Here is a 25,042-nt window from a genome sequence, read left to right as displayed (position 1 = left end):
GAGCTAATATCCTTCCTTACAATTGTGTTAATCCTTCTTTAACCAGTAATGCTACCCCACCTCCCTTTCCTTTTTGCCTATCTTTCCTGAATATTGAATACCCCTGGATGTTGAGCTCCCAGCCTTGGCCACCCTGGAGCCATGTTTCCATAATCGCAATCAAATCATATTTGTTTACCTCTATTTGTGCAGCTAATTCTTCCACCTTATTACGAATGCTCCTTGAATTATTATTTACTGTGGCCATGTTGATTTAAACCGTTGAATTATCTGACAGCCACTTTTGTTTTTCTCCTTCCTATCTTTTGCTTTTATCCTTGTTTCCCTTTCCTCTGTCCCCCTGCTCAGGTTCCCAACCCCCTGCCATTTTAGTTTAAACCCTCCCCCACAGCACTAGCAAACACACCCCTAGGACATCGGTTCCAGCCCTGCCCAGGTGCAAACCGTCCAGTTTGAACTGGTCCCACCTCCCCAGGACCGGTTCCAATGTCCCAGGAATTTGAATCCCTCCCCCTTGCACCATTCCTCTAGCCACGTATTCATCTGAAATATCCTTCTATTTCTACTCTGACTAGCACGTGGCACTGGTAGCAATCCTGAGATTACTACCTTTGAGGTCCTATTTTTAATTTACCTCCTAACTCCCTATATTCTGCTTTTAGGACCTCATTCCACTTTTTACCTATATCGTTGGTACCTATATGCACCATGACAACTGGCTGTTCACCCTCCCCTTCCAAGATGTTCTGCAGCCGCTCTGAGACATCCTTGACCCTTGCACCAGGGAGGCAACACACCATCCTGGAGTCTCGTTTGTGGCCGCAGAAACGTCTATCTATTCCCCTTACAATAGAATCCCCTATTACTATAGCTCTACCCCTCTTTTTCCTCCCATTCTGTGCAGCAGAGCCACCCCTGGTGCCAGGAAGTTGACTGCTGCTGCCTTCCTCTGATAAGCCATCCCCCCAACAGTACTCAAAGTGGTGTCTCTGTTTGAGAGGGGGATGTCCACAGGGGACCCCTGCACTACCTGCCTGTGCCTAGTACTCTGTCTGTTGGTCACCCATTCCCTTTCTGCCTGTCCAACCTTTGTCTGCGGTGTGACCAACTGATCAAATGTGCTATTCACAACGTCTGCAGCCTCACGAATGGTCCAGTATGAATCAAACCGCAGCTCCAGTGCCGCAATGCGGTCTGCCATTAGCTGCAGCTGGACACAATTCCTGCACACATGCTCTCCATCCAGTCTCTCTCTCCCCCGTGTCTCTCTCCCCCCAGTCTCTCTCTCTCTCCCACGGTCTTCTCTCTCTCTCCCCCAGTCTCTCTCTCTCACTCCCCCAGTCTCTCTCTCTCTCTCTCTCCCCCAGTCTCTCGCTCTCTCTCTCCCGCAGTCTCTCGCTCTCTCTCCCCCAGTCTCTCGCTCTCTCTCCCCCAGTCTCTCGCTCTCTCTCCCCCAGTCTCTCGCTCTCTCTCCCCCAGTCTCTCGCTCTCTCTCCCCCCAGTCTCTCGCTCTCTCTCCCCCCAGGCTCTCACTCTCTCCCCCCAGTCTCTCGCTCTCTCCCCCATTCTCTCTCTCTCTCCCCCCCAGTCTCCCTCTCTCTCCCCGTCTCTCTCTCTCTCCCCCAGTCTCTCTCTCTCTCTCCCCCAGTCTCTCGCTCTCTCTCTCCCCGTCTCTCGCTTTCTCTCGCCCAGTCTCTCGCTCTCTCTCCCACAGTCTCTCGCTTTCTCTCTCCCCCCAGTCCTCTCGCTCTCTCTCCCCCAGTCTCTCTCTCTCTCCCACAGTCTCTCTCTCTCTCTCCCAGTCTCTCTCTCTCCCTCCCCCAGTCTTTCTCTCTCTCTCCCCGTCTCTCTCTCTCTCTCCCCGTCTCTCTCTCCCCCAGTCTCTCTCTCTCTCTCCCCCAGTCTCTCGCTCTCTCTCTCCCAGTCTCTCACTCTCTCTCTCCCCTAGTCTCTAGCTCTCTCTCTCCCCCAGTCTCTCGCACTCTCTCCCCCAATCTCTCACTTTCTCTCTCCCCCAGTCTCTCGCTCTCTCTCTCCCCCAGTCTCTCGCTCTCTCTCTCTCCCCCAGTCTCTCGCACTCTCTCCCCCAGTCTCTCGCTCTCTCTCCCCCCAGTCTCTCTCTCTCTCTCTCTCCCCCCAGTCTCTCTCTCTCTCTTTCTCCCCCCAGTCTCTCACTGGCTCTCTCTCCCCCAGTCTCTCTCGCTCTCTACCCCCAGTCTCTCTCTCCCCCCAATCTCTCGCTCTCTCTCCCCCCAGTCTCTCGCTCTCTCTCCCCCCAGCCTCTCTCTCTCCCCCCAGTCTCTCGCTCTCTCCCCCCAGGCTCCCTCGCTCTCTCCCCCCAGTCTCTCGCTCTCATCCCCCAGTCTCTCTCTCTCTCCCCCAGTCTCTCTCTCTCTCCCCGTCTCTCTCTCTCTCTCCCCCAGTCTCTCGCTCTCTCTCTCCCCCCATCTCTCGCTTTCTCTCGCCCAGTCTCTCGCTCTCTCTCTCCCACAGTCTCTCGCTCTCTCTCCCCCAGTCTCTCTCTCTCTCCCACAGTCTCTCTCTCTCTCTCTCTCCCCGTCTCTCTCTCTCCCTCCCCCAGTCTCTCTCTCTCTCTCCCCGTCTCTGGCTCTCTCTCCCCGTCTCTCTCTCTCTCTCTCCCCCAGTCTCTCGCTCTCTCTCTCCCCCTGTCTCTCTCTCTCTCTCTCCCCCCAGTCTCTCTCTCTCTCTCTCCCCCAGTCTCTCTCTCTCTCCCTCCCCCAGTCTCTCTCTCTCTCTCCCCGTCTCTGGCTCTCTCTCCCCGTCTCTCTCTCTCTCTCTCCCCCAGTCTCTCTCTCTCTCTCTCCCCCCTGTCTCTCTCTCTCTCTCTCCCCCCAGTCTCTCTCTCTCTCTTTCTCCCCCCAGTCTCTCACTGGCTCTCTCTCCCCCAGTCTCTCTCTCTCTCTACCCCCAGTCTCTCTCTCCCCCCAGCCTCTCTCTCTCTCTACCCCCCAGTCTCTCTCTCCCCCCAGTCTCTCTCTCTCTCTCCCTGTCTCTCTCTCTCTCTCCCCGTCTCTCTCTCTCTCTCTCCCCCAGTCTCTCGCTCTCTCTCTCCCCTGTCTCTCGTTCTCTCTCCCCTAGTCTCTAGCTCTCTCTCTCCCCCAATCTCTCACTTTCTCTCTCCCCCAGTCTCTCGCTCTCTCTCCCCCCAGTCTCTCTCTCTCTCTCTCTCCCCCAGTCTCTCGCTCTCTCTCTCCCCCAGTCTCTCGCACTCTCTCCCCCCAGTCTCTCTCTCTCTCTCTCTCCCCCCAGTCTCTCTCTCTCTCTTTCTCCCCCCAGTCTCTCACTGGCTCTCTCTCCCCCAGTCTCGCTCTCTCTCTACCCCCAGTCTCTCTCTCCCCCAGTCTCTCTCTCTCTCTCTCCCCCCAGTCTCTCTCTCTCTCCCTTTCCCCAGTCTCTCTCTTTCACTCTCTCCCCCAGTCTCTCTCTCTCTCCCCCAGTCTCTCGCTCTCTCTCCCCCCCAGTCTCTCGCTCTCTCTCCCCCAGTCTGTCTCTCTCTCTCCCCGCAATCTCTCTCTCTCTCTCCCCCCAGTCTCTCGCTCTCTCTCCCCCAGTCTCTCACTCTCTCCCCCCCAGTCTCTCTCTCTCTCTCCCCCCAGTCTCCTTCTCTCTCTCTCCCCCCCGTCTCTCTCTCGCTCTCTCTCCCCCAGTCTCCCTCTCTCTCTCCCCCCAGTCTCTCTCTCTCCCCCCAGTCTCTCGCTCTCTCTCCCCCCAGTCTCTTGCTCTCTCTCCCCCCAGTCTCTTGCTCTCTCTCCCCCCAGTCTCTTCTCTCTCTCTCTCCCCCCAGGCTCTCACTCTCTCCCCCCAGTCTCTCGCTCTCTCCCCCAGTCTCTCTCTCGCCTCCCCAGTCTCTCTCTCTCTCTCCCCATCCCTCTCTCTCTCCCCCCAGTCTCTCTCTTCTCTCTCCCCCCAGTCTCTCGCGTCTCTCTCTCTCCCCCGTCTCTCGCTTTCTCTCGCCCAGTCTCTCTCGCTTTCTCTCTCCCCCCCAGTCTCTCGCTCTCTCTCCCGCAGTCTCTCTCTCTCTCCCACAGTCTCTCTCTCTCTCTCTCCCCATCTCTCTCTCTCCCTCCCCCAGTCGCTCTCTCTCTCTCTCCCTATCTCTCTCTCTCCTTCCCCCAGTCTCTCTCTCTCCTCCCCGTCTCTCTCTCTCTCTCCCCCCAGTCTCTCTCTCTCTCTCCCCAGTCTCTCACTCTCTCTCTCCCCCAAATCTCTCGCTTTCTCTCTCCCCCAGTCTCTCGCTCTCTCTCTCCCCCAGTCTCTCGCTCTCATCTCTCCCCAGTCTCTCGCACTCTCTCCCCCAGTCTCTCGCTCTCTCTCCCCCCAGTCTCTCTCTTTCTCCCCCCAGTCTCTCACTGGCTCTCTCTCCCCCAGTCTCTCTCTCTCTCTACCCCCCAGTCTCTCTCTCCCCCCAGTCTCTCGCTCTCTCTCCCCCCAGTCTTTCTCTCTCTCTCCCCCCAATCTCTCTCTCTCTCTCTCCCCGAGTCTCTCGCTCTCTCTCTCCCCAGTCTCTCGCTCTCTCTCCCCCCAGTCTCTCGCTCTCTCTCCCCCAGTCTCTCTCTCGCTCTCTCTCCCCCAGTCTCTCTCTCCCTCTCCCCCTAGTCTCTTGCTCTCTCTCCCCCCAGTCTCTTGCTCTCTCTCCCCCCAGTCTCTTGCTCTCTCTCCCCCCAGTCTCTTGCTCTCTCTCCCCCAGTCTCTCGCTCTCTCTCCCCCTAGTCTCTCACTCTCTCTCCCCCCAGTCTCTCGCTCTCTCTCCCCCCAGTCTCTCTCTCTCCCCCCAGTCTCTCGCTCTCTCCCCCCAGGCTCTCGCTCTCTCCCCCCAGGCTCTAGCTCTCTCCCCCCAGTCTCTCTCTCTCTCTCCCCAGTCTCTCTCTCTCTCCCCCCAGTCTCTCTCTCTCTCCCCCCAGTCTCTCTCTCTCTCCCCCCAGTCTCTCTCTCTCTCCCCGCAGTCTCTCTCTCTCTCCCCCCAGTCTCTCGCTCTCTCTCTCCCAGTCTCTCTCTCTCTCTCCCCCCAGTCTCTCTCTCTCTCTCCCCACAGTCTCTCTCCCCCCCAGTCTTTCGCTCTCTCTCCCCAGTCTCTCTCTCTCTCCCCCTGTCTCTCGCTCTCCCCCCAGTCTCTCTCCCCCCAGTCTCTCGCTCTCTCCCCCCAGTCTCTCGCTCTCTCCCCCCTGTCTCTCGCTCTCTCTCCCCGTCTCTCTCTCTCTCCCCCAGTGTCTCTCTCTCTCCCCGTCTCTCTCTCTCTCCCCCAGTGTCTCTCTCTCTCTCCCCCAGTCTCTCGCTCTCTCTCTCCCCTGTCTCTCGCTCTCTCTCCCCCGTCTCTCTCTCTCTCTCTTTCCCCAGTCTCTCGCTCTCTCCCCCCCCGTCTCTCGCTCTCTCTCCCCCAGTCTCTCTCTTTCTCCCCCAGTCTCTCGCTCTCTCGCCCCATCTCTCGCTCTCTCTCCCCCCAGTCTCTCTCTCTCTCTCTCCCCCCAGTCTCTCTCTCTCTCCCCCCAGTCTCTCTCTCTCACTCCCCCAGTCTCTCTCTCTCTCTCCCCCAGTCTCTCGCTCTCTCTCTCCCCCAGCCTCTCGCTTTCTCTCTCCCCCAGTCTCTCGCTCTCTCTCTCCCCCCAGTCAGTTCAGTTCAGTTCAGTTCAAATGCTTTATTGGCATGAAAGTTTACAGAGAACCATATTGCCAAAGCTTACATAGCAAAAAGGTACAGTTTTCCAACATTCTGTAGGTGTCAATCGATTTGACATTTGTTGGGTATATACAATATTACTTTTAAACAATATTAATTTTAAACAGTCTTTCTACTTCATTTGGTACGTTCAATATTAATTTTAAACAGTCTTACTTTTAAACAGTCCTCAGGTTGTGACATGTTGTTACATATTTAGCCCCAAGGTATGGTCTGTCTCCTTCTCCTAGGACTAATCTCAATTTTGACAGATCATCCAATTCCTTGAAATCTGGGGTTGTTTGGCTTAGCTTGTTGAATAATATGTTTCTTGATGTGTTGAATTTTTCGCATTTTAGGAGGAAATGCATTTCTGTTTCAACCTCGCCAGCCAGACATTGATCGCATATTCTATTCTCTCTAGGCTGCCAGGATTTCTTGTATCTGCCTTTTTCAATTTCCAGTTGGTGGTCGCTTAGTCTGTACCTGGTGAGGGTCTGTCTCTGTTTTGTGTCTCTGATGGTCGTGAGGTAGTCTGCCAGTTTATATTCTCTTTTTAGGGCCCGGTAACATTCTAATCTGCTTTGGCTTTCGGTTATTTTGTTCCAATGTTCCAGGTAGGTTTCTTTGCATTTTTTAATGATTTGGTTCACTCGGATTGGTGTTTGGACGGCTGTGTTGGTCTGGGGCTGGTCAGGGTCCGGCTGAGTACTTAGTTTCAGTAGCAGCTGACTCAGGGGACTCTTTTCTGGGTTTAGCTCTTGGGTCTGAAAGGCTTTGAAATGAAGGGTGTCTGGGGAGCTAGATTTGAGGTGATTTAGGAAGTTTAGTGCTCGTTTTTGGATGTTTATTATCAGTGGGTATCTGCCTAGTTCGGCTCTGCATGCATTTGTTGGCGTTTTTCTTTGGGTGCGAAGGATGCTTCGGCAGAATTCTGCATGTAGGGCTTCTATTGTGTGTTTTTCCCATTTAGTGTAGCTTTGGTGATTTAGCGGGCCCCATACTTCACTACCGTACAGTGCAATGGGCAGGATTATGCTGTCAAAAATTTTGAGCCAGATTTTGATTGGGATTTGGATGTTGTAGAATTTTCTTTTTATTGCATATAGGGCTCTTCGGGCTTTTTCTTTTAGTGCATTCACTGCTATGCTGAAGCTCCCTGATGCTGTAATAGTTAGACCAAGGTAGGTGTAGCTCATAGTGTGTCCTATAGTGGTATCACTGAGGGTAAACTGGTATTTGTTTTCCTGACATCTGGGTCTTTTCTGAAAAATCATGATGTTGGTTTTCTTTAGATTTACTGTTAGAGCCCAATTTTGGCAGTATTTGTCGAGTAGGTCTAGTTGTTGCTGTAATCCCTGTTCTGTGGGAGACAGCAGAACCAGGTCGTCCGCATAGAACAGGGACTTCACTTCTCCATCTAGGAGACGGAGACCTGGTGACTCGCTTTGCTCCAGCATGTCTGCTAATTCATTTATGTATATGTTGAACAGGGTCGGGCTCAAATTGCAGCCCTGCCGGACGCCTCTTCTCTGGGTGAAGAAATCGGTGCGTTTGTCTCCAATTTTGACCCCGCATTTGTTTTTCAGATACATTGATTTAATAAGGTCATAGACTTTGCCCCCTATTCCACACTGAAGAAGTTTATAATAGAGCCCTTCGTGCCATATAGAGTCAAAGGCTTTCTTGAAGTCGATGAAACAGGCGAATATTTTCCCATTTTTTGTTTGGTGTTTATGTTTTTCGATGAGGGTGTGAAGGGTATAGATATGGTCGGCGGTGCGGTGTTTTGGAAGAAAGCCTATTTGGTTTTTTCTGAGGATATTATGTTTGTTAAGAAAATCAAGTAATCTACTATTTAGAATACTGCAGAATAACTTCCCTAGACAACTGTTGACACAGATGCCGCGGTAGTTATTTGGGTCTGATTTGTTTCCACTTTTATATATGGGGGAGATTAGTCCTTGGCACCAGATATCGGGGAAACAGCCTGAGCGTAATATGATGTTGAATAGTTTGAGTATCGCACCCTGCATCTCCATATTACTGAACTTTAGCATTTCATTTTTGATGTTGTCTGGGCCACAGGCTTTCTTTAGGTGGAGAGATTTTGTTTTTGTGGCCAGTTCTTTCCATGTGATTGGGGAGTCTAGAGGGTTTTGGTTGTCTTTAATTGTTGCTTCTAATGTGTGGAGTTTTTCTGTGACCTGATGTTGACTTGGGTTTGTTTTGTTTTTTGGGATGTCTTTGTAGAGGTTTTCAAAATGTGTTCTCCAGATGTCGCCATCTTGGATTGGTAATGCTTGCAATTGTGTTGTACTCAGGTTATTCCACATTTCCCAGAATTGTTTTGGATTGGTGGAGTTTTCAATTTCTTCGAGTATTTTGTGGGTATAGTTTTGTGTTTTGTTCCTAATGGTGTGTTTATATCTTTTGAGGGTTTCATTGTATCTAGTACGTAGGTCCGGATTGTTTGGTTGCCGATGCTTTTGGTTTGATATTTTTCTCAGGTCTTTTCTGGCATTTTTGCATTCGTGGTCAAACCATTTCATATTTTTATTTTGTCTTTTTTGATGCTTCCTCTTCTGTTTCACGAGGTCGGCTTTTACAGCTGCCTCATGGAAGATCATGTTTATATCCTCTATGGCCGTGTTTACACCATCTCTGGTGATCTCATATAGATTTTCTTTAAATTTTGAAATTTTACTTGTGAGATCAGGTGAATTTAGTGCTGTGATGAATTTATCTCCACTGTCTGGGGCCCATCTGTATGTCTGGTTTATTTTATGTAGCTTACTGTGTTCCTTTTTTGTGTCTGTAGTTTGGGCAGAAAGTTTAAGGTACACATTTATTTGGTTATGGTCTGAGAGGGGGGATTGCTGCCTGACAGTGAATGCGTTGATATCGCAGGGGTCGAGGTCAGTGATTGTATAGTCCACCACACTAGACCCAAGAGTTGAGGAGTATGTGAGTCTCCCTAGGGAGTCCCCTCTGAACCTACCATTAACTATGTACAGGCCTAAGGCTCGGCAGAGTTGCACTACCTCCCTACCGCTTTTATTTATTTCACGATCAAGGTTGTTCCGATTTGCGATGGCTGGTGTGACATCTAAAGGGGTCTGGCCAAACACATGGTTGTTTCCCTGTGGGTCTATGAAGTCAGGTTCACAACCGGTCCTTGCATTTAGGTCCCCACATATTATCACCTTTCCTTGGGCCTGGAAATGGCTGATTTCCATGTGGAGAGTATCAAATAACTCCTCTTCGAAATATGGCGAATCTATTGGAGGTATGTAGATCGCACATAAGTAAACATCTTTTTTTGCTATTCCTATATTTTTATCTAGTTTTAGCCATACGTGTGATTTCCCCTGTTTTACCGGTGAGATGTGTTTGTCCAGTTCTCCCTTATACCACACCAATATTCCCCCGGAGGTTCTGCCCTTGCGTGTTTTAGTGTTCTTTACTGAGGGCACAATGATTTCATGGTACATTGGAGGACAGTGGGTCGGCATGTCCTTTTGGCACCATGTTTCTGTTAACACAATTATATCAATGTCTTTTATAGCTTTTAGGAATTCAGGGTCTGTACTCTTCATCCCAAAAGTTGAGGAGCGGAGGCCCTGGATATTCCAGCAGCTTATGTGGAAAGAACGCATTTATATAGTTCAATAAAACGAAATAAAATGGACCTATTTTGTGGGATGAGTGTGGAAACACTATTTTCTATAATGCTAAGTGATGATTTAGTATAAATTTCATGAGGCATGCACATATATCTATCTAATAATAGTAATAATACTGGTAAGATAACAATAATGATAATGATAGATAACAATATTAATAATTTCTCCGGCTTTCTATCAGGCTGTTCAGCATCGTCATGATCTTTCTCAGTTCTTGGTCTACAGTCTGTGGTCTAGAGGGGGGTCTTGGGTCAGGTATAAAAGCACGGTTCTGTTGTCGGTTTTGTAAAGGGGGGTGGGGGACATTGGTGGTCCTGTTTGGGCTCCCAATGGTAGGGGGGGTGGGAGGGCTGCGTCTTTTGGCAGTGTTTATGAGGTTTCTTGCGAAGACCCACATCCGCTGTTTGAGTAGATGTATTTCGTCATAGAGGTCCCTTGTGTTGATGTTTGGATGATGGGCCAGGGAGACGTTGGGGAGGACAGAACATCTCGTGTCGATCTCCCTGTTGGTGTTGTGGATTATATAGGCTGGGGTGTCCTTTCTGGGCAGTAGTGTGGAGATCACGATCCGCGCCTCGGGGAATTCCCTGCTGGCCTTTTCTGCCATCCTGCTCACCGCCCAAGCCGTGCCTTCCTGTAGGTCGTTCGTGCCTGTCTCTCACTCTCCCTCCAGTCTCTCTCTCTCTCTCCCCCCAGTCTTTCGCTCTCTCTCCCCCCAGTCTCTCGCTCTCTCCCCCCAGTCTCTCGCTCTCTCCCCCCAGTCTCTCGCTCTCTCTCCCCGTCTCTCTCTCTCCCCCAGTGTCTCTCTCTCTCTCCCCGTCTCTCTCTCTCTCCCCCAGTGTCTCTCTCTCTCCCCCAGTCTCTCGCTCTCTCTCCCCCCGTCTCTCGCTCTCTCTCCCCCGTCTCTCTCTCTCTCTCTTTCCCCAGTCTCTCGCTCTCTCTCCCCCAGTCTCTCTCTTTCTCCCCCAGTCTCTCGCTCTCTCTCCCCCCAGTCTCTCGCTCTCTCTCCCTCCAGTCTCTCTCTCTCTCTCCCCCCAGTCTCTCTCTCTCTCCCCCCAGTCTCTCTCACTCCCCCAGTCTCTCTCTCTCTTTCCCCCAGTCTCTCGCTCTCTCTCTCCCCCAGTCTCTCGCTCTCTCTCCCCCAGTCTCTCGCTTTCTCTCTCCCCCAGTCTTTCGCTCTCTCTCCCCCAGTCTCTCGCTCTCTCTCTCCCCCTCTCTCTCTCTCTCTCTCCCCCAGTCTCTCTCTCTCCCCCCCAGTCGCTCTCTCTCTCCCCCAGTCTCTCTCTCTCGCTCCCTCAGTCTCTCTCTCTCTCTTGCTCCCCCAGTCTCTCGCACTCTCTCTCCCCCAGTCTCTCGCTTTCTCTCTCCCCAGTCTCTCACTCTCTCTCTCCCCCAGTCTCTTGCTTTCTCTCTCCCCCAGTCTCTCACTCTCTCTCTCCCCCAGTCTCTCACTCTCTCTCCCCCAGTCTCTCGCTCTCTCTCTCCCCCAGTCTCTCTCTCTCTCCCCCGTCTCTCTCACTCTCTCTCCCCCCAGTCTCTCGCTCTCTCTCCTCCAAGTCTCTCTCTTTCTCCCCCTAGTCTCTCTCTTTCTCCCCCTAGTCTCTCTCTTTCTCCCCCCAGTCTCTCTCTCTCTCTCCCCAGTCTCTCTCTCTCTCCCCAGTCTCTCTCACTCTCTCTCCCCAGTCTCTCTCTCTCTCTCCCCAGCCTCTCTTTCTCTCTCCCCCCAGTCTCTCTCTCTCTCTCTCTCTCTCTCCCTCGTGTCTCTCTCGCTCCCTTCTCTTGGCCCGCCCCATCTGCCTTTCTCTCTCCCCACTCTCGTCTCGCTTCCTTTCCCCCACTACACCCCCATCACCCTTCCGATCTATGACTCACTATTACTTCCTGGCAGTGGTTGTGTGAAACGATTGCAATTCTCCTTTTAGTTATTGACACTATTTCCACTCTGCTCCCTCAGGATATGGTGGTTCACAATGTCGGATCGGGATTGGCCACAGTCTTCCCAGACCTGGATGGGAGGATGATTACTGATGCATTCCTGCTGGCTCGGCCTCTGCTTGACTTTACCTGGAATATGGTGAGAATCTGCTGCTGCAGCAAAGAATCAGTGGACACTGTGTCCTGGGACACAAGGGGTGTTACGCTCGAGTGAATGAAAGGCCCTGGGAGTGTTTGACGGGGACAGTGTAGAGGGAGCTTTACTCTGAATCTAACCCGTGCTGTACCTGCCCTGGGAGTGTTTGACGGGGACAGTGTAGCGGGAGCTTTACTCTGTATCTAACCCGTGCTGTACCTGCCCTGGGAGTGTTTGATGGGACAGTGTAGAGGGAGCTTTACTCTGAATCTAACCCGTGCTGTACCAACCCTGGGAGTGTTTGATGGGACAGTGTAGAGGGAGCTTTGCTCTGTATCTAACCCATGCTGTACCTGCCCTGGGAGTGTTTGATGGGACAGTGTAGCGGGAGCTTTACTCTGTATCTAACCCGTGCTGTACCTGCCCTGGGAGTGTTTGATGGGACAGTGTAGAGGGAGCTTTACTCTGTATCTAACCCGTGCTGTACCTGCACTGGGCGGGTTTGATGGGACAGTGTAGCGGGAGCTTTACTCTGTATCTAACCCGTGCTGTACCTGCCCTGGGAGTGTTTGATGGGACAGTGTAGAGGGAGCTTTACTCTGTATCTAACCCGTGCTGTACCTGCACTGGGAGTGTTTGATGGGACAGTGTAGAGGGAGCTTTACTCTCTATCTAACCCGTGCTGTACCTGCCCTGGGAGTGTTTGATGGGACAGTGTAGAGGGAGCTTTACTCTGTATCTAACCCTGTGCTGTACCTGCCCTGGGAGGGTTTGATGGGACAGTGTAGCGGGAGCTTTACTCTGTATCTAACCCGTGCTGTACCTGCCCTGGGAGTGTTTGATGGGACAGTGTAGAGGGAGCTTTACTCTGTATCTAACCCGTGCTGTACCTGCCCTGGGAGTGTATGATGGGACAGTGTAGAGGGAGCTTTACTCTGTATCTAACCCGTGCTGTACCTGCCCTGGGAGTGTTTGATGGGACAGTGTAGAGGGAGCTTTACTCTGTATCTAACCCGTGCTGTACCTGCCCTGGGAGTGTTTGATGGGCCAGTGTAGAGGGAGCTTTGCTCTGTACCTAACCCGTGCTGTACCTGCCCTGGGAGTGTTTGATGGGACAGTGTAGAGTGAGCTTTACTCTGTATCTAACCCGTGCTGTACCTGCCCTGGAAGTGTTTGATGGGACAGTGTAGAGGGAGCTTTACCCTGTATCTAAACCATGCTGTACCTGCCCTGGGAGTGTTTGATGGGACAGTGTAGAGGGAGCTTTACTCTGTATCTAACCCGTGCTGTACCTGCCCTGGGAGTGTTTGATGGGACAGTGTAGAGGGAGCTTTACTCTGTATCTAACCCATGCTGTACCTGCCCTGGGAGTGTATGATGGGACAGTGTAGAGGGAGCTTTACTCTGTATCTAACCCGTGCTGTACCTGCCCTGGGAGTGTTTGATGGGACAGTGTAGAGGTAGCTTCACTCTGTATCTAACCCGTGCTGTATCTGCCCTGGGAGTGTTTGATGGGACATTGTAGAGAGAGCTTCACTCTGTATCTAACCCATGCTGTACCTGACCTGGGAGTGTTTGATGGGACAGTGTCGAGGGAGATTTACTCTGTATCTAACCCATGCTGTACCTGCCCCGGGAGTGTTTGATGGGGACTGTAAAGTCTGTGGGTTGTACGGTTAATAACGACACAGACTTCAGGAGTAACAAACAAACAGGTCTTTACTATTCGAAGGTCAGGGCGAATCTGCCCCAGCAATCCTGCCACAACACTTATATACTGGTGTGGTCACTATCAGTATTACAGTATACAGAAGCCAAACAAATAGTGCCACACCTAAAGTAGTTCTCTTAAAGGTGAACGGTTACATTCAATAGTTCCCTCAAAGGTAGACGGGTACATACACTACAATCCTCCCTTTTTTGCTTATTACTTACAGCATCCCCGTTAAACATACATATCTTCAACTTCCTATAAAACAAATTACAGATATAATCTCGGTGGAGTCAATGTCATATAAAACAATTTCCAGATATAATCTTGGTGGGAACAGTTCACAGGTTCAGTCCCTGCGGAAACAATTCATAGATTCAGTCTCTGATCTTGACTCGTTCCAAACAACATCTCTTTGGTGTAGCCGGTTCACATGGCTAGCGTGACTCCTCCATAGCCTTTTTCTTGACGTAACAGCTTGAACTTTCATCCTGTTGAACCAGCAGTGCGGACTTTTACAACCAACTGGCTGTCTTGATATTTTCCAGTTTTTCAACTAATTTAGTTCCTTTCGTAGTGTCCCGCCTGAGATGGTAGAAGTGCTAATATTTTAGACAGTTATTATCTTCTGCTTCTTCTTTTTCTTTTCTGCCTTTTTGACACTCTCGGAGCTCCTTTCTCGGCTGCCAGCTGTAGCGCCACCAACTCTCTATGTTCCTTAGACCTTAAGTGCTTCATCCGGATTTCAGCACTTTGGGAGTTTTCATCACAAACTGAGCAGACCAGATCCTCGTAATATTCAGTGTCACTCAACAGCTCATGGTAATATTCGGGGTCGTCCTGAGTTAGGCCAGTGAGAGGCCCTTCTACTTCCTTCTTATCCATCTGGACGTTAGCCGACGGTGGTTCCTTCCCTAACCATCTTTCTTGAAAAGACTTCTTCAAACATTCATATTCATTCCGCTCTTCCGGGGATGTCTGCCATTCCTTCACTGCTGGCCTCATTTGTGAGTTCAATACCTTCCCTTCCATCGGGGATTTCGTTGTCAGGCTATTTAATCCTTCTACTGGAGTATCTGTTTCCACCCCCTTCTGTTCCCCTTGACGCAATTCAGCGTACTTTTGGCATCCTTGTAAAAGCTGTGTTGCCACCTCAGCTATCTCCGTGACTTTTGGAAGCTCCGAATTCTTTCCCTTTGAACCCTGAAACTCGTGTTCCCATTTTGGAGTCTTGTCCCTCAGCGTGTGTAAGAGTTGGCTGGCCGTTAACTCTTCTACGGGGACACTGTGGATTAGAGTCTTCTCCATTTCATCCACCTTTCCCTCCAATGTTTTCACCTTCCTTTCCTCCGGTACTTTGGTTTTAAGCGCTCGAAGAAGTTGCGCCTTGATGTTCTCTAACTCCTGTTCAGGGGCCATTCCTACAGTCTCTGTGATCCTTCCAGTTGCCTTTCCTTCCACTGCCCGGATTCCTAGTTGAACCTCGGCCATTGCCGCCTCATATTTGTCCTGGGTTGCCTTCAATAATTTAATGAGTTCTTGGACATCTTGAATTTCATGTTCTGCTATGTCTTCCACCTCTAATTTTTCATCAATGGATGGAATCTCTACCGATGAGTCTGTCTTGGCCTGGAGCTCATCAAACATTTCCTGCAGCCTTTGTAATTCTCGCTCATGTTCAACCTTTAGCTGTTCAGATGCTTTCACTAAAACTAGCTTTTCGGAGGTTGCCGAGTTAACCCCTTCCAGGATTGTAGTCTGGGCCTGTTCATACTGTTCTTTCAACTTGTTACACTCTGCTTGCAACGAGTCGTAGAGATGAACTGGGATAAAATCCTGGCTTCCTGAAGATTCCTCTTCCTTTGGTTCGTTCTGTAAATATTCTAGTTCCTGAACAGCATCAGGGGAATGTGATTGGTATTTGGCCACGATGGCTCTATGGTCGCTCTCTGCTTGAGCTAGCTGTCTCTGTTGTCTTTCCAGGTTCTCCCATTCGGTGTCCCAGAACTTTTCCATATTTTTCATCTCTTGTACGAGACGGTCACTCAACTGTTCTAATTGTTGTCGTACTTTGACATAAGTTTGAGTCCGAACTCGGTGTTCTTCCGTCGTGGATGAATCCTTTGCTTGAACAGGCTCAGAATTCTCTGTCAACCTGGAGTTCTGCTCTGCAGCTTTATTCTTCTTGGTAACATAAGTCCTTCTGCATGTCTTCGTTTCCTTCCCCATCGTCGGCAAGTCCCTTTTAGCCTTGTCTTCCATATTTGAATTGGTCTTATCGTCATCCATTTCAGAATCTGAGCTGATAGCTTGCACCGAGTCCTCCCTCATTATGGCTTTTAGGTAGTGCCATTCCATATCTATTTTCTTAATCCACTCCCGTCCTAGAAGTGGTGGTCCTCCTTCAGGTAATACATACAAGTTCATTCTTGGGTGTTCTTTACCCCTATCTCTCACCTTGACTCTTATTTTCCCCATGGGGTATACATTATGCCCCGTGTATGTCTGTAATACGAACTTGGTATTTCTTAAAGGTATGTGAGAGAATAGCCGGTGGTAGTAGCTTCGGTTGATGACTGATAGAGCTGATCCAGTGTCCAGCTCCATCCTTACTTGGACTCCAGCTATTTTTAGTATGACCCAGATGGTTTGTAGATCCGTTTCTTTACCCACATTGTGGATTCTCAGACTACCCAGCTCCTGGTTGTTTGGGTCTGAGTCTGAATTCTGTTCGTCTGAACTCTTCTCAGCCACCTTGTGTACCTTGTTGTACTTTTCTTGTGGTGGCTTCCTTTGATTGTTGGTCTTCTTCCCTGACCGGCATACCTTCGCGATGTGACCCAGTTTGCCACATTTCCTACACTCTTGGTTCTTAAACCAGCATTGATTCTGGTCATGCGTTGTCTTCCCACAACGGTAGCATTTTGTTGTGCTTGAAGTAATTTGGTCCACCCCGAGTGCCGCCGCCTTTAGTTGCATTTCCGCCGTTCCTTTCGCTGCGGCTTCGTGCGATGCAGCTATAAGGACAGCCCTGTCCAGTGTGAGGTCGTTCTCTTCCAGTAGTCGCTTCTGCGTCCCTTCTTTGGACAATCCGCATACGAACTTGTCCTGCAGTGCTTCTGTCAGATTCCCTCCGAACTGGCAGTATTTCGCTAGCCTACGCAGTTCGACCAAGTACTCCGCATTGCTTTCGTCTTTCCTCTGCGTTCTTGCGTAGAATTTGAATCGTTCAGCCAGCATCAACGGTGTGGGGTTCAAGTGGTCCTTCAGCACAGCCACAATCTCTTCGAAGGTCTGATCCGCTGGTTCAGCTGGTGCTATTAGATGCTTCAAGAGCCCGTATGTTTTTGCCCCCATCGAGTTTAGCAATGTTATCGCCTTGTCGTCTTCCTCTATTTTGTTGGCTTCGCAATAGATCTCTATGCGTTCCACGTACGTGGCCCAGTCTTCTATTTCAGAATTAAAGTCGTTAATATTCCCTCGCTTAGGCATCTTTCTTCCCTTGGGAGCAGCACCAGTATTTCTTTAAGTATTCTTATTTATTTGTTTATTTCTAAGATGGCGGTTTTCCCGCGAAATCAGCGGTTTCCCGCTCTTTCCTTCTCTCCCCGCCCACTTCAATGGCGGTATGTCAGTTAAGATGGCGGTTTACCCGCGAAAATGGCGGTTCCCCGCTCTTCCTTTCTCTCCCCGCCCACTTCAATGGCGGTTTCCCGCTTCTGTCGTCTCCTCCGCCTAATGGCGGCTTCCTGCGTTTCTTCCTGGTGGAAGGGGTACGCTTTCCCCACAGCGGACAGGTTCAGGCGCTGGGCTGGCTCTCGCACAGCTCCCCTTACTCGGCTCTGTCTTTTCCTCCCGCCCGCACGGCTCTACCGGCGCTGGGTACACCCCGTTAACGGAGGACAGTTCAGCCGCTGGACTGGCTCTCGCGCAGTCTCTCTCTCCGCACCCGGCTCTGTCGCTCTCTCTCCCGCACGTTCGGTTCTACCGGCCCTGGGTACCCCATTGGTGGAGAACAGTTCAGCCGCTGGACTGGCTCTCGCGCAGTCTCTCTCCCCTTGCTCGGCTCTGTCTCTCTCTCCCACCCGCACGGTTCCTGTTCGCCTCCCAGCCCTCTCGCAGACCGGTGTTTCCCTCCCCGGCTGCAGCTGGGTTTCTCTTCCCGCGCCTACTCCCAGTCTCAGCGCTTCGTGGCTGCGGTCGCTGCCCGGTTTTTCCCGCCGATCGAGGTCCGACTGTCTCACGACGCCGTTGGACCCGACTTTCTGACCGGCTCCGTTCCCCCTCGACCGAGGTCGAGTGCACAGCCCGTATCCTCCGGATACTTCTACATCTTCCCCTACTCACAGTCTCCGCGGCCGCCTTGTTTCCAGCTGATCGGCTCACTCCGCACCGTGGTAGAAGGGTAGTCAGTGCCTGTTGCTGATGGAAGCTTTTGTTGCTAAAGTCTTCCTCCTTCCTCCTGCTGCAGCCTCGTGTTTTCTTTCAGCAGCACGACGAGGGCGGTTGCCTCTCTTCGACGCTCTTCGTTGCTTTGGTAGTCTTGCCGCAGGGTACGATCGGACTCGTCGCCACTGTAAAGTCTGTGGGTTGTACAGTTAATAACGACACAGACTTCAGGAGTAACAAACAAACAGGTCTTTACTATTCGAAGGTCAGGGCGAATCTGCCCCAGCAATCCTGCCACAACACTTATATACTGGTGTGGTCACTATCGGTATTACAGTATACAGAAGCCAAACAAATAGTGCCACACCTAAAGTAGTTCTCTTAAAGGTGAACGGTTACATTCAATAGTTCCCTTAAAGGTAGACGGGTACATACACTACAGGGACAATTTGGAGGGAGTTTTACTCTGTATCTAACCCGTGCTGTACCTGCCCTGGGAGTGTTTGATGGGGACAGTTTAGAGGGAGCTTTACTCTGTATCTAACCCGTGCTGTACCTGCCCTGGGAATGTTTGATGGGACAGTGTAGCGGGAGCTTTACTCTGTATCTAACCCGTGCTGTACCTGCCCTGCGAGTGTTTGATGGGACAGTGTAGAGGGAGCTTTACTCTGTATCTAACCCGTGCTGTACCTGCCCTAGTAGTGTTTGATGGGACAGTGTAGAGGGAGCTTTACTCTGTATCTAACCCGTGCTGCACCTGCCCTGGGAGTGTTTGATGGTGTTGAGTCTGTATGTCCCAATTAGGTTTAGGATCAATCACTGGACACAGACAACATGAATAACTTTTAACAGGTCTTTACTATTCGAAGGTCAGGGTTGAACTGCCCAGCAAATCCTTGCACAACACTTATATGCCGGTGTGGTCACCACCGGTATTACAGTATTACAGTATACAGCAGCCAAGAGAAAGTAGTACATCTCTTAAGGTAGTTCTCTTAAGGTGGAACAGGTTACATAGACCACAATCCTCCCTTTTTAGCTTAACAGTTATATCCCCATTTAACATAACATAATAACATATATATATATACAACTTCATGCAAAACAGTTCAAAGATTCAGTCTCTGAGGAGGCCTCCTGATTCGAGTTGGATAACGTCTTTCAGGGGTCTCTGATTCTCGTTGCTGGGGTGACTCATCTAGTTGGTCTCTTATGGATTGGACATCATCATCAGGTACATTCACTTCTGAGGTAGATGCTTCAGGTTCACTAACTTCTTTCACGGTTGTCTCTGCCGTAACCATGGGTTCGACCCTTGTTCTCGATTCTACCAGTTGGTCAGCATGACGCCGTATTACATTTTCACCAATATCTACCGTGTACATCAGGGGTCCTTGTCTGGCCCGAATTGTTCCAGATTGCCATTTCTCATTTTTATAGTCCCGGGCTAACACTGGTTGTCCAATTTCGAAACTCCGAGTGGTCTTGTTATTTATATGCTGGAACTGTTTGTTTTCAACTTCCCTCCGCACATTTGGTTTCAACAAGTCCAACCTGGACCGCAACCTCCTGTTGTAGAACATCATGGCAGGACTTTGGTTTGTCACTGCATGAGTGGCGTTTCGATATGCCAGTAGGAATTTGTCCACCTTGTGTTGTAGTGGAATCTGATCTTCGCTCATGGCCTTTATTGCTTTTTTAAACGTTTGTACAAATCTCTCGGCCAACCCGTTTGTAGCCGGATGATATGGGGCAGAGGTATAATGTTTCACCCCATTCTTCTTCATGAATCTCTGGAATTCTTCTGACACGAACTGCGGTCCGTTGTCTGAACATATTTGTTCTGGCAATCCATTTCTCGCAAATATCGGTCTTAACACCGCGATCGTCTTTTCCGAGGTAGTGGTAGTCATCTTAATCACTTCTGGCCATTTAGAATGTGCGTCCACCGCAATCAAAAACATGGAGTCCATGAAAGGACCAGCAAAGTCAATATGTACACGTTGCCATGGGGTTGAAGGCCATTCCCATGGATGCAGCGGTGCAATCGGAGGTGCATTTTGCACTTTTTGGCACCCTGAGCAGCTTTTCGTCAGCTCCTCTATCTGTTGGTCGATACCCGGCCACCACACATAAGCCCTAGCAAGGCTTTTCATCTTGACTCCCCCCAGATGACCTTCATGCAGTTCCTTTAGAACTCTCTCTCTTAACTTAGGAGGAATAATCACCCTTGTTCCATACATCAATGTTCCTTGAGAGACGGACAGCTGTTCTCGTCTTGCTGAGAATGCCGGTAACAGTGGATCACCATGTGCTGGCCATCCTTTCACTGTCACTTCGTAGACCCTGGACAGTGTCGGGTCATTCCTGGTTTCTCTTTCAATACTTGCATTGGTGACTGGTAAACATTCGATGATGGTCGAGTGAAATAACTCAACAGGGTCAACCGTCGGTGCCTCCTCCTCTGTAGGTAGTGGCAGGCGCGACAGCCCATCAGCATTACCATGCTGCTTTGTACCTTTGAATTCTATCTGATATTGATGTGCCCCTAGGAAAAGGGACCATCTCTGGAGTCTCTGTGCTGTCATCACCAAAACACCCTTCTTAGGGTTAAAAATGGATACCAACGGCTAGCGTAAACTTTTGGCCCTGCAGGTAATGATTAAACTTCTTTACTCCCCACACAAGGCTGAGAGCCTCCCTATCTATCTGAGCATAATTGCGCTCAGCGGAGGTCAATGATCTGGATGCGAATGCAACTGGCCTCTCCTGGCCATTTGGCAACTTGTGTGAGAGTACTGCCCCAATACCATATGGAGAAGCATCACAAGCCAAACGAATAGGCAGCGTTGGGTTGAAGTGAGCCAACACTTCCTCTGAGGTGATCAATGCCTTGCTTTCGCGAAAGGCCCTCTTACAGTCCTCGCTCCACTTCCATGGTACTCCCTTCTGCAAAAGAGCGTTCAGCGGGTGCAGCACCGTGGATAAATTTGGCAGAAACTTATGGTAATAGTTAATTAACCCTAGAAACAACCTCAATTGGGATACATTATCCGGAGCGGGAGCCTTCACAACAGCTTCGATCTTGTCAGGAGACTTATGAAGCCCCTCCTGGTCAATGACATGACCACAGTACGAGATCCGCTTCTGAAAGAATTCACATTTCTGGCGATTAACTCGAAGACCATATTCTTTCAATCTGGTGAGCACCAGTTCCAAGTTTGCAAGGTGTTCCTCGTCATCATCTCCTGTAATCAGAATATCGTCCAGGTAACATTGTGTACCTGGAATTCCCTGTAATACCTGCTCCATGGCCCTCTGCCAAATTGCTGGAGCCGATGCCACTCCAAAAACCAGTCTATTATACCGGTACAAGCCTCTATGCGTGTTGATCGTGAGATACTGGCGTGACTCTTCCTCAACTTCCATCTGTAAGTACGCCTGCGCCAGGTCTATCTTGGTGAAGTGTTTCCCGCCAGACAATGAAGCGAAGATATCCTCAATCCGTGGAAGCGGATACTGCACCGTGTGAAGCACCGGATTAACAGTGATCTTGAAATCACCACAGATGCGAACCTTCCCCGGTTCCCCCGGCTTGTTGCTCGATGAACACTTCATGACTGGGACAATGGGCGTGGCCCACTCACTCCAGTCTACCTTAGACAGTACTCCTGAACGTTCTAGCCCTTCCAGCTCAGCTTCCACAGCAGGTCGTATTGCATAAGGTACCGGTCTGGCTTTGAAAAATTTCGGATTTGCATGTTCTTCAACCTTGATGTTTGCCGTAATTCCTCTCAGTGTTCCCAGTCCTTGTTGGAACACCTCCTTAGCATCGTCCAATATTCTGGACAATCGTTTAGGTTTGACATCTTTTGTACCGGAATCTACCATTAGTGCTTTTAAGGAATGCCAGTCCATATTTATTTTCCTAATCCACTCCCGTCCCAGTAGTGGTGGACCTCCCTCAGGTAGCACATATAAGTCCATTCCTCGGCTTTCTTTGCCCTTGTGGACCACCTTTACCTCTATCTTCCCGATGGGGTGTACTCTTTGCCCCGTGTATGTTTTCAATACAATCTCCGTATCCCGTAGGGGAATATGTGGGAATAACCTTTTGTAATCTTTCTTATTCATGACCGTCAATGCCGATCCAGTGTCCAATTCCATCTTCACTTGGACTCCTGCTATCTGAAGTGTGACCCAAATTGTTTGGAGGTCTGCTTCCTTACCAACATTGTGTACTCTTAGACTACCCAGTTCATTACTGCTGGCGTCTGAATCTAACTTCTGTTCGTTCGAACTGTTCTCTGTCACCTTATGTACCTTTTTGTACTTTTCCTGCGGTGACTTTTTGTTGCTGGTCTTCTTTCCTGACCGGCATACTTTAACTATGTGACCAAGCCTGCCACATTTTCTGCATTCCTGATTTTTGAACCAACACTGGTACTGATCGTGTGTTGTCTTTCCACAACGATAACATTTTACTGTACTCAAGACCATTTGATTGGTACAGAGTTCCGGTGACCGTAGCTGCATTTCCGCAGTGCCTCTTGCTGCGGCTTCTTGCGATGCTGCAATAGTGACAGCTTTATCAAGCGTAAGATCATTCTCTTCAAGCAGTCGCTTTTGTGTTCCTTCTTTTAACAATCCACACACAAATTTATCTCTCAGCGCATCTGCTAGCCCTGTCCCAAACTGACAGTACTTCGATAGCTTACGTAGTTCAATTAAAAATTCAGCGTTGCTTTCGTCTTTCAACTGCGTTCTTCTGTAAAATTTAAATCGTTCCGCTATCATCAGCGGCGTGGGGTTTAAATGATTTTTCAGGATAGTAACAATATTCGCGAAGGTCTGATCCGCCGGTTTAATTGGTGATAGAAGGTGCTTCAATAGCCCGTATGTCTTCGCCCCCATTGAGCTTAATAAGGTGAATGCTTTCTCATCATCTGGTACCTTATTTGCTTTACAATAAACTTCCATGCGTTCTACATACGTGGTCCAATCTTCGACATCACTATCAAAGGTATTAATGCTCCCATGTTTAGGCATCCTTGCAAGTTTTTAATTTTTTTTTTTTAAATGGCGGCTTCCCGCGCTTGTCTTCTTCCCCCGCCTACTAAAATGTCAGCTTCCCGTGCTTGGCGGTCTTTCCCGCGCTCGTCTTCTTCCCCCGCCAACTACAATGGCGGATTCCCGCATTTGCCTTCTTCCCCCGCTGGCTGCAATGGCGATTGCCTTGCTGCTGCTGTTCTCGCCTCCCCAGCGGTTCTCACTCCCCGACGCTGCTTTGCCTTGCAGCCCCGCTTGCAGCCCGGTCCTTTACACCAGCTGCGTTTGAATTCTCCGCGGCTCTCGTGCCTTAAGCTTCTCAACTCCCCGACGCTGTTTTGCCTCGCAGCCCCGCTCGCAGCCCGGTCCTGTACACCAGCTGCGTTTGAGTTCTCCGCGGCTCTCGAGCCTTAAGCTGCCCCAGTCGCTGCGCCTCTCAGCCTCGATTGCAGCCCGGCCCTTTCTACCGGCCGTGGTTGAGCTCTCCGCCCTTATTCCTCCGTTTTCCCTCCCCTACTCCACAGTCAACGCGGCTGACTTTCTGCTCGTGTCGCTGATCGGCTTACCCACCACCGTGGTAGAAGGGATGAACACTGCCTGTCGCTGATGGAGGGCTTCGTGGTCAGAATCCTTTTTCTTTTTAACCTGGGTTCTCGATGCCTCCCGTGCTATGGTACTCAGCAGGATGATGAGGGCGGATGCCTCTTCTCGACGCCCGTTTTGAGGACGAAGCTGCCGTGGATGTAAATTTGCCGCAGGGTAAGATCGGACTCGTCGCCACTGTTGAGTCTGTATGTCCCAGTTAGGTTTAGGATCAATCACTGGACACAGACAACAAGAACAACTTTTAACAGGTCTTTACTATTCGAAGGTCAGGGCTGAACTGCCCAGCAAATCCTTGCACAAGACTTATATACCGGTGTGGTCACCACCGGTATTACAGTATTACAGTATACAGTAGCCAGGAGAAAGTAGTACATCTCTTCAGGTAGTTCTCCTAAGGTGGAACAGGTTACATACACCACAGATGGGACAGTGTAGAGGGGGCTTTACTCTGTATCTAACCCGTGCTGTACCTGCCCTGGGAGTGTTTGATGGGACAGTGTACAGGGAGCTTTACTCTGTATCTAGCCCGTGCTGTACCTGTCCTGGGAGTGTTTGATGGGACAGTGTAGAGGGAGCTTTACTCTGCATCTAACCCATGCTGTACCTGCCCTGGAGAGTTTGATGGGACAGTGTAGAGGGAGCTTTACTCTGTATCTAACCCGTGCTGTACCTTTCCTGGGAGGGTTTGATGGGGACAGTGTAGAGGGAGCTTTACTCTGTATCTAACCCGTGCTGTACCTGCCCTGGGAGTGTTTGATGGGACAGTGTAGAGGGAGCTTTACTCTGTATCTAACACGTGCTGTACCTGCCCTGGGAGTGTTTGGATGGAACAGTGTAGAGGGAGCTTTACTCTGTATCTAACCCGTGCTGTAACTCCGCCCTCTCGCCCCGTCCGCCCTCCCTCTCCCCCTCCCCCCTCCCCTCTCCCTCTCCCCCTCACCCTCCCTCTCCCCTCTCCCCCTCCCCCTCTCTCCCTCCCTCGCCCCCCTCCCCCTCCCCGCTCCCCCCTCTCCCCCTCCCTCGCCCCCCCTCTCCCCCTCCCTCTCCCCCTCCCTCTCCCCACTCCCTCTCCCCCCTCCCCCTCCTCTCCCCTTCCCTCTCCCCCTCCCCCTCCCCCTCCCCCTCCCTCTCCCCCTTCCTCTCCCCCTCCCCTCCCCCTCCTTCTCCCCCCCTCTCCCTCTCCCCCTCTCCCCTCTCTCCCCCTCCCTCTCCCCCTCCCCCTCCCCCTCCCCTTCCCCCTCCATATCCCCCTCCATCTCCCCCCTCCCTCTCCCCCTCCCCTCCCCCTCCCCCTCCCCCTCCTCTCCCCCTCCCCCTCCCCCTCCCTCCCCCTCCCCCTCCCTCTCCCCCTCCCCCTCCCCCTCTCCCCCTCCCTCTCCCCCCTCACCCTCCCCCTCCCTCTCCCCCTCCCCCCTCCCTCTCCCCCCCTCTCCCCCTCCCTCTCCCCCCTCCCTCCCCCTCCCCCCTCCCTCTCCCCCTCCCCCTCCCCCTCCCCCTCCCTCTCCCCCCCTCCCTCTCCCCCTCCCCTCCCCCTCTCCCCCTCCCTCTCCCCCTCCCTCCTCCCCCTCCCCCCTCCCTCTCCCCTCCCCCTCCCTCTCCCCTCCCCCTCCCCCTCCCTCCCCCTCCCCCCCTCTCCCTCCTCCCCTCCCCTCCCTCTCCCCCCCTCTCCCCTCCCCTCCCCTCCCCTCCCTCCCCTCCTCTCCCCCTCTCCCCCTCCCCCCACCTCCCCTCTCCTCTCTCTCCCTCCCATATCCCCCTCCCTCTCCCCCTCCCCTCTCCCCCCCTCTCCCCCTCCCCCTCCCTCTCCCTCTCCCCCTCCCCCTCCCTCTATCCCCTCCCCTCCCCCTCCCCTCTCC

The sequence above is a fragment of the Somniosus microcephalus genome, chromosome 11, assembly GCF_052327205.1.
Source record: "Somniosus microcephalus isolate GS21.2 chromosome 11, FLI_Smic_1.0, whole genome shotgun sequence".
NCBI classification, from domain to species: domain Eukaryota; kingdom Metazoa; phylum Chordata; class Chondrichthyes; order Squaliformes; family Somniosidae; genus Somniosus; species Somniosus microcephalus.
Note: the sequence above shows the minus strand (reverse complement) of the source record.